Source organism: Mustela lutreola, chromosome 12, assembly GCF_030435805.1.
Source record: "Mustela lutreola isolate mMusLut2 chromosome 12, mMusLut2.pri, whole genome shotgun sequence".
Classification (NCBI taxonomy): Eukaryota; Metazoa; Chordata; class Mammalia; order Carnivora; family Mustelidae; genus Mustela; species Mustela lutreola.
The window spans coordinates 93168770-93183298 of record NC_081301.1 but is presented as its reverse complement, the minus strand read 5'-3'; the positions used below and the strand labels follow the sequence as shown (position 1 = coordinate 93183298).

Here is a 14529-nt window from a genome sequence, read left to right as displayed (position 1 = left end):
GCCTCAGAGAAGGATTTGACACTAGTGCTGGCTCTGACTTGATCCCATGGCTGAGGATCAGCCAGCCTTTTCCTTGACTGGGAGGATGTTTTTATTCTTAAGCGCCCCCTCCCGCTGTGGTCCTCTTTCCTCCAGAGCTGCAGGAGAGGACGGCCACCAAGGGAGGTCCCAGCCTTCCATCACTCTTGTTGCTTCTCCTTGACGATGAGGCTGTTCGCAGAAACGTGACTTTTCAATTTGAGTGGCATTCAGAATGATTCCGTCTTGTTTTTTTACCTTTGAATCATTAGTTGTTCATTTTTAGACTCTAGATGACGAATATCAAACAAGCAGGGAGGTAAACTGAAGTAAAATTAAGTGTTTTAAGAAAGGAAGAAAAGACACTCTGGAAGAGGTCAGCTCTGATAAAGAAGTTAAGGCTAGCAGTGCCTTGGGTCTGCGTTAGATGTTTGATGGTCTTTCCTTTGACTTGATATAAATTGATTCTTTGTACTTACAGTGTTAATCCAGACAATGTAAAGTATTAGCAGTGGTACGTGTTCTCCTCAGGTTAGCCGAAGTACCCTAAGCTGGTACATCATCAGTAACTACTTGGGATAAAGAAATTAACCTGGTTTCTTATTTTGAAATTCCGCTCACAGGGGCATCAGCTAGAGCGAGGAATTTGCTCAACACATGTCTGTCCATTTGTCCATCTTATGTTTCTGCTGCATTTTGGAGTAAATTATAGTAACCAACACATTCTAACACCATGTACTTCCAGCTGCATATCATTAACTAGAATTCAAAATTTCTTTCTAATTTTTTTCTATAAAAGTTAAATTTACATACCTCACAATGCACAAATCTCAAAAACACCATCATTCCTAAGAGTTGCCTCATAGCGTTTCCCCATCACTCCTTACCCCTGACCTTGCAGGGGCAATCACTGCTCTGATTTTCTTCTAACCAAGATTAGATTTGACTAGAACTTCCTATAAATGGGATCATTCAGTGTACACTCTCTTTACTACGGTCACTGAGCATATTTTGAGACATCCATGTTGTTGCTAGTGTGAGTAGTTTGTTCACTTTTATTACTAGGTAATAGTCACAATTCGTATATCCATTCTCGTTTCAGTGAGTATGGAGACTATCTCCAAGTCTTGGCTATCGTGAGTAAGGTTGCTATAAATATTCTCATATATACCAGTCATTTTGCAGACATATATTTTTTTCATTTCTTTTAGATCAATATCAGGAGGTAAAATTGCTGAGTCATAGAATAAATGCTTAGTTCTCTAAAAAACAGCTAGAACCTTTTTTTTTTTTTTTAAATTTCTGTTTGACAGACAGAGATCACAAGTAGGTAGAAAGGCAGGCCGAGAGAGAGGAGGAAGCAGGCTCCCTGCCGAGCAGAGAGCCTGATGTGGGGCTTGATCCCAGGACCCTGGGATCATGATCCGAGCTGAAGACAGAGACTTTAACCGGCTGAGCCACCCAGAGGCCCCCAGCCAGAAGGTTTTCTAAAGTGGTTGGACCGACCGTATCCTCCCGCCAATAATGGATGGGAGTTGTTCCACATCTTTGCCGGTATTTGGTGTTTCAGTCTATTAAATTTGTTTTCCATCTTGTAAAAATTAATTAATTAATTAATTAACTAATTAAATAAAACTTTATCCATTTTGGTAGACATGTGGTTGAATCTCATGTGGTTTTAATTTACATTTTCCTGATGCGTAGTGATATTAAGCACTTTTTCATGTGCTTATGAATTCAAATCATTTACTTGTTACTAAGTGGTTATTTGTCTATGGAGTTACTGGTCTTCATGTATGTGGGACACCAGGCACATGTCAGACACACAGTTCACGCACATTATCTCCTAGCTTGGAACTTGCTTACTCATTTACATACTGATGTCTTATGTTGAAAAGAAGTTTTCAAATTTGGTGATGCCATTTTTTTCCTTATTGATTTCAGTATCCCAAGAACTTTTTCTACCCTCAAATAGTGAATGATTTTGATTGTATTGCCTTCCAGAAGTTTTAAAGTTTAATTTTTGTATTTTATTATTTTTTGTGTGTTTATTATTATTTTCTAATCTTTCTTAATTGCTTTTTACATGGTGTGAGGTATGAGGCCAAGGATTACTTTTAGACCATGCGGATATCCATTTATTCTAACACTGTGTATTGAAAAGGCGTTTGCAAGTCAAATGACTGTATGCAGACTTGGTCTATTCTAGAGCTCTCTGTTCTGCTCCACTTACTTCTTATTATCCTTAGGCCAGTATCCCATTGTCAGGGTTACCTTCAAAGTAACTCTTGAAGTCTGGTGGTTCAAGTCCTCTAACTTTGTTTTTTTGTCAAGATTGTTCTGGATATTCTTGCTCCTTTACATTCCCATATACATTTTATAATTAAGCTGTCAGTTGATATACAATACTTGCTCCAATTAAGACTGAGATTGATCAGTTCGGGGAGGATTGTGATTTTCACAACATTAAGGTTTTGGTCATTGGCAAGCTGAAAATAGCTCATACTAAGTCACAAGAGACAGTTATTAAATTTTCAGAAATTTGATAGCTTGACATTGGCCAGGGTGGAAGAAATTAGCAAAGTCCCCTGTTGTTTTGTGGGGCGGGAGTTCATTGTTAAATGATTATCAGCATGCCATTACTTTCAGACCAGGGATATGGTATTTCTCTCCATTTATTTAGGGCTTTAATTTTCCCCCAGAAGAGGAACATTTTGTAATTTTCAGCAATGAGGTCATACACAACTGTGACAAATTTAACCCTGAATATTTTATGTTTTTGACTGTATAGTAAATAAAATTTTGAAAACTCACAAGTGTTTTCTGGTGGTATATAATATATTATTATTAAAAATTTCCAGTGTGATTAGTATACAGTGTTGCATTAGTACAATATAGTGATGCAACAGTTCTCTGCATGATTCAGTGCTCACTGTAGGTGTGCTCTTAGTCCCCTTTACCTGTTTCACCCCACCGGCCTCCATTCTGGTAAAACTCTGCTTTCTATAGTTAAGAGTCTGTTTTTTGGTTTCTGTCTTTCTTCCTTTGTTCATGTGTTCTGATAAATTTCACAAATGAGTGAAATCGTATGGTATTTGTTTTTCCTTACTTACTGACTTATTTCACTTAGCATTATACCCTCTAGATCCATCCATGTTGTTGCAAATGGCAAGATTTCATTCTTTTAGTGGCTGAGTAATATTCCATTGCGTGTGTGTGTGTGTGTGTGTGTGTGTGTGTATGTAGCTCATGTTTTCTTTATGCATTCATATATCGATGGACACTTGGGCTGCTGCCATAATCTGTCTATTATAAATAATGCTGCAATAAACATAGGGGTGCATGTATCTTTTGAAATTAGCATTTTCATATTTTTTTGGTAAATATTCAGTAGAGAAATTAGTGGATCATCTGGTAGATCTGATAATTCTATTTGTAATTTTTTGAGGAACGTCCCTACTGTGTTCCACAGTGGCTGCTCCAGTTGCATTCCCACCAGCATTGCAAGAGCGTTCGTTTTTCTCCACATCTTTGCCAACACTTGTTGTTTCTTATGTTTTGATTTTAGCCCTTCTGACAGATGTGAGACGATACCTCTTTGTGGTTTTGATTTGCATTTCCCTGATGATGAGAGATGTTGAGAATCTTTTCAGGTGTCTGTTGGCCATCTGCATGTATAGTAATGTCTGTTTGTGCCTTTATTTGTTTAATTATTTATTCACTTAAAGGTTATTTATGTTTGAGAGGGAGGGGGCAAGCATGCAAATGGTGGGGTGGGGGTGGGTTGGGGACGGGGGTTGGGAGGGCCAGAGGGAGAAAATTTTCAAGCACACTTTCTGCTTGAGTGCAGAGCCCAGCGTGGAGTTCTGTCTCATGACGCATGAGATCCTGACCTGAGCCGAAACTAAGAGTCAGAAGTTTAACTGACTGAGCCATCTAGGCTCCCTTTGTCCACCTTTTAATTGGATTACTTAAGTTCTTCTGTGTTGAGTTGTAGAAGTTCTTTGTAAAGTTTGCGTACTAAACTGTTATCAGACATGTCATTTGCCCATTCAGTAGGTTGTCTTTTCACTACATTGTTTCCTTTGCTGTGCGGAAGCCTTTTATTTTGATGCAGTCCAGATAGTTTGTTTTAGCTTTTGTTTCCCTGGCCAAAGAAGACCTATCTAGAAAAAGGTTGCTGCAGCTAATGTCAGAGAAAGTACTGCCTGTGCTCTCTTCTTTCAGGTTTATGACTTCAGATATCACATTTAGGTCTTTAATCCCTTTCGAATTTATTTTTGCATATGGTGTAAGAAAGTGGTCGTTTCAACCTTCTGCATGTTGCTGTCCAGTTTTCCCAACACCACTTGCTGAAGAGACTGTCCTTTACCCATTGGCTATTCTTCCTTGCTTTGTTGAAGATTAATTGACCATATAGTTGTGGACTCATTTTTGGTTTTTCTGTTCTGTTCTTGTATCTACCTGTGTGTTTGTTTTTGTGTCCGTACCATACTGTTTTGATCACTACAACTTTATAATATAACTTGAAGTCTGGAATTGTGATGCTTCCAGTTTTGCTTTTCATTTTTAATTTTGGGAGTTTATAGTTTTCCAGGAATGCATCCATTTCATCTAGGTTGCTTAGCTTATTGGCATATAACTGTTGATAATATCTTCTGATGATTGTTTTTACTTCCTTGGTGTTAGTTGTGATCTCTCCCTTTTCATTCATAATTTTATAAATTTGGGCTTTCTCTCTTTTCTTTTGGATTAGTGTGGCCAGTGGTTTATCAATCTTATTGATTCTTTCAAAAAACCAGCTTCTAGTTTCATTGGTACATTCTACTGTATCTCTGGTTTCTACCTCATCGATCTCAGCTCTAATCTTGATTATTTCCCTTCTTATGTGTGGAGTTGGTTTTATTTGTTGTTGATTCTCCAGTTCTTTAAGATGTAGAGACAGCTGGTATATTCTGGATTTTTCAATTTTTTTGAGGAAGTCTTGGATGGTTATGTATTTCCCCCTTAGGACTGCCTTTGCTGTATCCCATAGGTTTTGGACCAAAGTGTCTTCATTCTCATTGGTTTCCATGAATTGTTTCAGTTCTTCCTTGATCTCCTGGTTGATCCAAGCATTCTGAAGCAAGGTGGTCTTTAGCTTTCAGGTGTTTGAGTTCCTTCGGAACTTTTCCTTGTGATTGAGCTCCAATTTCAAAGCATTGTGATCTGAGAATATGCAGAGGATAATCTCAAGTCTTTTGATATCAGTTGAGTGCTGATTTGTGACCCATTATGTGGTCTATTCTTGAGACGGTTCCATGTGCACTTGAGAAGAATGACTATTCTGTGTTTTTAGGGTGGAATGTTCTGTATATATCTATGAGGTCCATCTGGTCCAGTGTGTCATTTTTAAGGTTGCTTTGGCTATTTGGGGTCTTCAGTGTTTCCACACAAATTTTAGGATTATTTGTTCTAGGTCTGTGAAAAATGTTGTTAGTATTTTGATAGGGATTGTATTAAATCTATAGATTGCTTTGGATAATATGGACATTATAAACAATATTTGTTATTCCTACCCATGAGCATGGAATATCTTTCCATTTGTTGGTGTCATTTTCAGTTTCTTTCATCAGTGTTTAAAGTTTTAAGAGTATAGGTTTTTCAGTTCCTTGGTTAAATTTATTCCTAGGTATTTTATTATTTTTGGTGCAGTTGTAAATGGGATCTTTTTCTTAATTTCTTTTTTTGCTACATTATTATTAGTGTACAGAAATGTATTATAATACAAAATGTATTATGTTGACTTTGTATCCTGCGACCATACTGAATTCATGTATTGGTTCTAATAAGTTTTGGAGGTGTCTTTAGGATTTTCTGTGTATAGTATCATGTCATCTGCAAATAAGGAAGGCTTTATTTCCCAATTTGGATTCCTTTCATTCCTTTTTTTTTTTTTTTTTTTTTTTGTCTGATTGCTGTGGCTAGGACTTCTAGTACTAAGTTAAAAAAAAAAAGCAGTGAGAGTGGACATCTTGGTCTTGTTCCTGCCTATGGGGATAAGCTCTTAGTTTTTTCCTCATTAAGAATAATTTTACCTGTGGGTTTTTCATATATGACCTTTATTATGTTGAGGTATGTTCCCTCTAAGTCTACTTTGTTGACAGTTTTTATCATGAATAGATATTGTACTTTGTCAAATGTTTTCTCTCCATCAACTGAAAGGATCATTTGGTTTTTATCCTTTCTCTTACTAATGTGATACATCATGTTGATTGATTTGCAAATATTAAACCACCCTTGCATCCCAGGAATAAATACCACTTGATTGTGGTGGATGATTTTTTAAAAATGTATTGTTGGATCCAGTTTGTTAATATTTTTTTGAGGATTTTTGCATCTGTGTTCATCAGAAATAGTGGGCTTTTTTAATGGTATCTTTATCTCATTTTGGTACAACATAATGCTGGCCTCATCAAATGAATTGGAAGCTTTCCCTCCTCTTTTATTTTTTGGAATAGTTTGAGAAAATACTTATTTACTCTTCTTTAAATGTTTGGTGGAATTTACCTGTGAAGCTTTCTGGTCCTGGACTTTCTGTTGGGAGTTTTTTGATTACTGCTTTAATTTCATTGCTGGTAGTTGGTCTGTTCAAGTTTTCTATTTCTTCCAGATTCAGTTTTGGGGAGATATGTATTTTTTGGAATTTATCCACTTCTTCTAGGTTTTCCAATTTGTTGGCATATAATTTTTCACGATATTCTCATAAAATCCTTTGTATTTTTGTGGTGGTGTTTGTTATTTCTTGTCTTTCCGATTTTGTTGGAGTCCTCTCTCTCTTTTTGATACATTTGATTAAAGGTTTTTCAACTTCGTTTATCTTTTGAAAGAATTAGCTCCTGGTTTCATTGATCTCTTCTGCTGTTTTTTTTTCTTTCCTCTAAGTTTATATTTCATTTATTTCTGCTCTAATTTTATCATTTTCTTCCTTTTACTGGTTTTGGGTTTTGTTGTTCTTTTTCTTGCTCCTTTAGGTGTAAGGTTAAATTATTTGACTGAGATTTTTCTCATTTTTTGAGGTAGGTCTCTATTGCTATAAACTTTTCTCTTAGAATAGTTTTGTTGAATCCCAAAGATTTTGGATGGCTGTGTTTTTATTTTTCATTTGTCTCTCTGTCATTTTGTATTTCCTCTTTGATTTCTTGGTTCACCCATTCACTGTGTAGTAGCATGTTATTTATGTTATTTCCAGATTTTTTTCTTATGCTTGCTTTCTAGTTTCATAGCATTGTGGTCAGAAAAGATGGTAGGGTATGATTTAAGTGTTTTTTAATTTGTTGAATTCTGAATTTGTTTTGTGGTTTAGTGTGTGATCTTTTCTAGAGAATATTCCATGTGCACTTGACAGAATGTGTATTTTGCTGTTGAGGATGGAATGTTCTGAATATATCTGGTAAACCGATCTGGTCCAATGTGTCATGTAAAGCCGTTATTTCTTTGTTGATTTTCTATTTGGATGATCCATCTATTGATATAAGTGGGATATTAAAGTCCCCTACCATTATTGTATTACTATCAATTATTCCCTTTATGTCTATTATTAGCTGCTTTATCTATTTGGGTGCCTGCATGTTGTGGTACTAATATTTACAATTCTTACATCTTGTTGTATTATTCTGTTTATGATTATGTAGTGTTTTTCTTCATCTGTTGTTACATCCTTTGTTTTAAAGTTTGTTTCATCTGGTATAAGTATCGCTACTGAAGCTTTCTTTTCACTTCCCATCTCCATGAGAAATTCTTTTCTGTCCCTTCACTTTGAGTGTGCATGTGTTTTAGGTCTGAAGTGAGTCTTGTAGCCAGCATATAGATGGGTCTTGCTTTTTTATCCATTCAGTCCTTGTCTTTTGAATGGAATATTTAGTCCATTTGTATTCAAAGTAATTATTGATAGGTGTGTACTTATTGCCATTTGGTTACTTATTTTATGGTGGTTTTTGTATTTCTCTGTTCCAATCTTCTCTTGCTTTCTTCTCTCCTAGTTTGCTGGCTTTCTTCAGTGATATACTTGGGTTCTTTTCTCTTTATTTTTTGCATATCACCAGTTTCTGAATTGTGGTTACCGTTAGGTTTATAAATAACATCTTAGGCATATAGCAGTCAGTTAAATTGATAGGTGCTTACCCATTTTAAAAGCACTAAATTTTTACTCCTCTTGTACCCACATTTTAGATATATAGTGTCATGCTCTACATTCTTTTATTTTTTGAATCCCTTGACTGATTTTTATAGATAAAAATAACTTTACTGCTTTTATGCTTCACATTTTACTCCTGCTTCTAGTCTTTCCTTTCCATTCCAGAGTCTTTTTTAACATTTGTTGCAAGGCTGATTTAGTGGTAATGAATTCCTTTAACTTTTGTTTGTCTGGGAAGCTTTATCTCTCTCATTCTATTCTGAATGATAGCCTTGCTGGGTTGAGTATTCTTGATTATAGGTTTTTATCTTTCAGCATTTCAAATATATCATGTCACGCTCTTTTGGTCTGCAAAGTTTCTGCTGCAAAATCAGCTGGTAGCCTTATTGGGCTTTGCTTGTATGTAAATGTTTTCTTTTCTTTTGATGCTTTTAAAATTCTCTATCAGTTCCTTTTGCCATATTAATTACTATGTGTTTTGGTGTGGACCTCCTGGGGTTGATTTTCATGGGGGCTCTCTGTGCCTCCTGGGTCTGGATTTCTATTTCCTTCTCCATATTAAGGAATTTTTCTTCAAATGCATCTACTATGTCTTCAAATACATCTTCTGTCCCCGTTTTCCCCTCTTTTTTTTTAAAAGATATTATTCATTTATTGATTTGAGAGAGACAGACAGAGAGACAGAGATAGTAAGAGAGAGTATGAGCTGGGGGGAGAGGGAGAAGCTGAGCAGGGAGACTGATGTGGGGCTTGATCCCAGGACCCTGAGATCATGACCTGAGCTAAAGGCAGATGCTTAATGACTGAGCCACCAAGGCGCCCTGAGTCCCCCTTTCTCTTTGTCCTCCTTCTGGGATCCCTATAATTCAAATGTTATTTGCATGAAAAGTTCCCTTAATCTATTTTCAATTTTTCCCGCTCTCCTCATGCTTGATTTCTTTTCATTACTCTGTCCTCCAGGTTACTGATCTCTTCTTCGTGCTCTCATCTACTATTTATTCCCTCTAATGTATTTCTAATTTCAGTTATTGAGTTCTTCATCTCAGATTGGCTCCCTTTTATGTTTTAATCTCTTCGTTAAGGGTCTCACTGAGGTCCTTAACTCTTTTTCCAAGTCCAGTGAGTATCTTTCTGACCATTTCTTTAAATTCTGTACCAGATATATTATCTCTCATTTAGGTCTCTTGCTGTGATGTTTGTCTTTTTGTTTCATTTGGGACATATTCCTCTGTCGGCTCATTTTTTCTAACTCCCTGTGTCTGTTTCTTTATGTTAGGAAGGTCAGTCATGTCTCCTCCTCTCGAAAGTCATGGCTTTTTGGACAAGAGGTCCTAGAGTGCCCTGTAGTGCTGTGTCTCCTATTCACCAGAACTTAGTGCTTTCAGGGGTGTTTGTATGTGTGTTGCATGTGACCCTGCCTTTGTGGCTGAGCCCTTTTTCCTTCATTTCAGTTATATGCAGTGGCATTCTTTGCCTATTGTGGGTGTGCTTGTGTTGTTAGTGAGCCAGATTGGGGCCGTCTTGGGGAGTCTTAAGCTGAGTCAGATCAAGGTGTTTGCCAGAGATGCAGTAGCATCTGAACTGCAGGGGCACTTTCCCTGTGTTGTCCCCTGAGACGATTTTGTTGGTAGGTGGGACTTGTAGTCAGACCAGGTATCTGCCTCCAGCCCAGTGTGGGGGCCTGAGTTGGACTGGTGTATGTGGTTATCTTCCGCTCTCCCTGGGGCAGGAGTCAGTTTGGAGTGGTGCTTGCGCCTGTTAGGGCTCCATGCACACTGCTACATTTGTGGCACCACTTTGAAGGGACTCCTACGGAGGGTATGATGGAGGGAACACATCTTCAGGAGAATGTGGAGTTGGGGCATGCATCTGCTCTGGGAGGGGGCTGAGTTGGAGGGAGCAGCTCCACAGGAGAACACAGGGGTGGGGGGCATGGTATTAGCAAGGTTTGCATGGGAGAACATCAGCAACCTCCCAGGAAAATTCCTGCTGAGGCCAGGTTGGAGGGGTCAGACCTAAGAAACATGTGGGAGCAGAGGAATTGTTAGGGAGCTAGGTTGAGTGTATTCCTGCTGCATTCATTCCTGCAGGTGTCCTTGTATCTAGGTTACAGAGTGGGGGATGAAGATGGCCCCGACCAGCTCCTTTGTTCTTGGAGAAGTCTCCCAAAGATCCCTGCTCCTTCAGCGCAGGCCCCGAGGAATAAATCTCCCTCCTGCTTCTGCACTGTACCTCAGCAGGGCTGTTTATTGTCCAAACTCTTTAAAGGCACAGACTCAGTTTCCTGTCAGCTTCAGGCTCTCCCAGAGCTGCACCCACTGATTTATAAAGTTCCAGATGTCAAACCCCACTGATTATAAGAACTTAAGAAGTTAAGTCCCTCTGGTTTTCAAAGCCAGGTGTCATCGAGATTCATACAGGTCTCTTGTGCCTAAGGTGCATGCTGTGATCTCTTTCTCTCCCCTTTCCGTGCCTGCAGTGTCCCTCTTTGCTGAAAACAGTCCTGTGGGTCAGTTTGGTTCCTGACCGTATATCCACCTTTCCTGGTCTCGTCTCTACATTTAATTGTAGAGAGTGTTCTGCCAACCTTCACATAATTTTCTGGGTTATTTACCCTGATGTAGGTAGTATCTAGTTATATCCATGGAGAAATGTAAACCCAGGATTATCCTACTCTACCATCTTCCCTGGACATCTCTGATTAATTTTTAATATTAATGCTGGATACCACAGCCATTTATATTCACTTGCTAATTCTAGTAGTTATATTTCAGATTCCTAAGATTTTTTTCTCTAAATAATATGTCATCTGCACTTAGAGGTAGCTTTACCGGTTTTCTGATCTTTAAGCCTTTTATGTTTTTTCTTGAGTATTTGAAATTCTTATGACTTCAGTACGATGTTGAATGGACCTGGAAAGTAGTTGTCCTTGACATTCTCCTAATTGTAGGGGAAAGTCCAGTTGTCACCATTAAGTAGAATGTTTGCAGTACATCTTTTGTGGCTGCCATGTATCACACTGGGGCAGTTTACTTCTTGCTGGAAGTTATTATCATAATTTGGCATTAGATTTTGTCAAATATTTTTCTGGATCTATTGAGATTATCACATTCTATAAATTTAGTGAATTACCTAGAATGAAATTGTTTGTATAGAACTAGTATTATTTCTTTGTTAAATTTTTGATAGAATTCACCCATGGAAGTCACTGGGGTTTGAAGGTTTTATTAATGGAAATAAAATTTATGTAATAGGTATAGGAGTCTTCAGATTTTCTTCTTGTGTTGATTGACATTTTGTATTCTTTCATGGAATTGTTCCATTTCATCTAAGATTTCAGATTTCTTCATAGTTTACATGTTATCTTTTTAATGTATAATATCTATCATAATTTCTTCTATATTTTCCTGATATCGATTATTAATGTCTTTTTTTTTTTTAAATCAGACTAGCTAGAGGTTTATCACTTTTATCAGTCTTTTCAACAAATCAGTTTGGGTTGCATTATTTTCTCTATTGCTTACTTATTTTCTATGTCATTGATTTCTGCTCTTTAAAATTTTCTTTCTTGGGACGCCTGGGTGGCTCATTGGGTTAAGCCTCTGCCTTCCGCTTAGGTCATGATCTCAAGGTCCTGCATCAGGATCTCTGCTCAGCAGGGAGTCTGCTTCCCCCTCTCTCTCTGCCTGCCTATCTTAACCTCCTTGTGATCTCTCTCTCTCTGTCAATAAATAAATTAAAAATCTTTAAAAAATGAAAATAAATAGATAAAATTTTCTTTCTTTGTGCTCTGAGTTTACTTTGCCTTTTTGTTTTAATTGTAAAACTCTAAGTCATTAATTTTACTTTTTTATTCTTTTCTAATATAATTTCTTAAAGCCACTAATCTTTCACTAGTTATGGCTTATATAACTGGACTTTGGTATGTTGCATCTCCGTTATCATTCAATTCAATTACATTATAATTTTCTTCTGATTACTTCTTTGTTTCCCGAGATATTGAGAAGGATTTTAATTTTCATGTATGTGGGAATTTTGTAGACATCCCTCTGTCGTTGAAGCTGGACATTCTAAACATTGTGCTGTCAAGTGTCTGATGTCCGTTGCCTTCCTGTAAGGCATATTGAGATTTGTTGAGACGGGCGGAGTAGCTAACTTGAGGTCGACTTGATTCTTCTGAGACTTCTTTTTTAGCTTTGCCCTGGCTGGCATAGGAAGTCTTTATGTCAGGTCTTGTTTAGACATGTTGCTTGGGTGTGTCCAATCCTTGGTTTCTACTGTGACGTCTCAAGTATTCAGCAACATCTCTCCACTGTGGCTAAACCATGAAGTCTCCTCACGCTGTATTATCTCTGGGAATGGCTCAGCTTAGAGCCCTCTCGTAGTTACTCTTTGCCCACTGTGGTTTTGACTATCTTTTTTTTAATATATATATAATTTTTAATTTTTTTTACAAACATATAAATTATTTTTATCCCCAGGGGTCCAGGTATGTGAATCGCCAGGTTTACACACTTCACAGCACTCACCATAGCCCATGCCCTCCCCAGTGTCCATCACTCCGCCCCCCTTGGTTTTGACTATCTGGTGGAAATCTCCCCTCCACATGTTTTACTGAGGATTTGTTCAGCTGGAAACTCAAGGGGAGCCCTATGTCAACATGTTTCAGTTCTTTCTTCATATGAGAAGAGCTTTCTCTCAAGTAATCTGCTTTAGAAATTCCAGCAGCTTGTCTCTCTGCATGCCAGTCTCTGTATCTTCAACTCGGCGAGACCACTCTCTTCTGTTTTGCTTTCCATACCATGTGCCGCAGCGTGGAGAGTGTCTCTCAGCAGCAAACAAGGCTAATTGTAGCAGCGTCCTCATTCCTTTCCCTCCTTCTCTCAGGGATCCCAGTTTTGCATTGCCTGCTTGTTCGCCAGTGTCTGACAACACTGTTTCAGATATTTTTTCCAGTTTTCTTGTTTCAGTGGAAGGGAACGCATGGCACCAGTTAATCTGTCATGATTAGGAGTCGAAGCACTCCCTGTTCCTTTCAAAAGAAAGCAATTCACACACTCCGAACACTTCAGATTTCTTGGGCTGTAGCAATGGGTTATTCAAGAAAAGCCAGAAGCAATCAACATTTTCATTACTTTGGTATACATTCTAGCTCATTCATATAGTTGCTGCACAACCCATAAATCAGAGCCTTCTGTTCTGCAAGTCAAGCAAAACAAGTTTCAACTCATAATGTATTTGCAAACATTTCCTTGCTCTTTTTTTTTTTAAAGATTATATTTATTTATTTATTTATTTGAGAGAGAGAGAGAGAGAGAGAGAACATAAGCAGGGGGAGCGGCAGAGGTAGAAGCAGAGGGAGAAGCAGGCTCCCGGCTGAGCTGGTAGCCTCAGGCGGGGCTCGATCCCAGGACCCCAGGACCATGACCTGAGCCAAAGGCAGACGCCTATCCTACTGAGCCACCCAGGCGCCTCCATTTCCTTCTTTCAGCAATAATCTGTCTTTTTGACTTTGATATTTCTATACCATATGCAAATGACATATTTCCAGGATCTTCCTGTATCTTCCTGTGATCTTTAAGGGTACTTCCAAAAGATTGGCCATAGACCCAGCGAGTTGCAGTTACAGACCATATTACAAAGCCATCTGTTTCTGCCAAGAATGGTGAAGAGTGAGATTTTATCTGACTTGCAAGCTAACACGTTAGTTTGCCACTGTTTCATGAGTGCTAACAGAAGACACAAGATTCTTGGCTCAGAAGTAAAGACTTTCTGACTCAGAAAGAGCGGTAGCCTGAGAAGTCGCATACTCTTGGTTCTCTGAACTCCAGTAGCCACAGGCAGATGCAGGGACAAAACAGGCATCCGCACCGGCAGTGGTATACATTACAGGAGAGGAACACTAAGCTTGGAGAACCCACAGTCTTAAAGGAAGTGGCAAGCAGCCTAGCTCTTTGTTCCAGAGGAAGATACTGCTTCATACCCCAGGGTTGCTTGGTGCGGCCACAGCCCTGAGAAATAGCCCAGGCAGAGAGGAGTCCGGGCCTCGCATGCTTGGCATACCCAGTAACACATGCATGAGTCCCAGCAAGAGAGCTGTGGAGGAGTATCTCCCGACGCTTGTCCTCTGTGAGAAGGAGGGAGGTTTCTCCGTGATGGACCCCCACAGGATGACCATACCGGGAATTTCATTCATAGGTCACATTACAGTGTACAAATGCACATGTGAGCAACCGTGGCCAGAAATCCAGGCACAGACAAGGCCGTTGAGAATGTCTTTTGAAGTGGAAAGCAAACACCAGTGGTGCAGAATGTTTCCCGGGCCGGGGGGTGGG

General features: G+C 38.6%; 1 protein-coding gene across 2 annotated transcripts in view; it reads left to right on the top strand.

The window, feature by feature from the left end:
• LOC131812733 (histone-arginine methyltransferase CARM1-like) overlaps positions 1-14529 on the top strand; it is a 254032-nt gene that overhangs the window by 82809 nt on the left and 156694 nt on the right. The window lies entirely within an intron of this gene.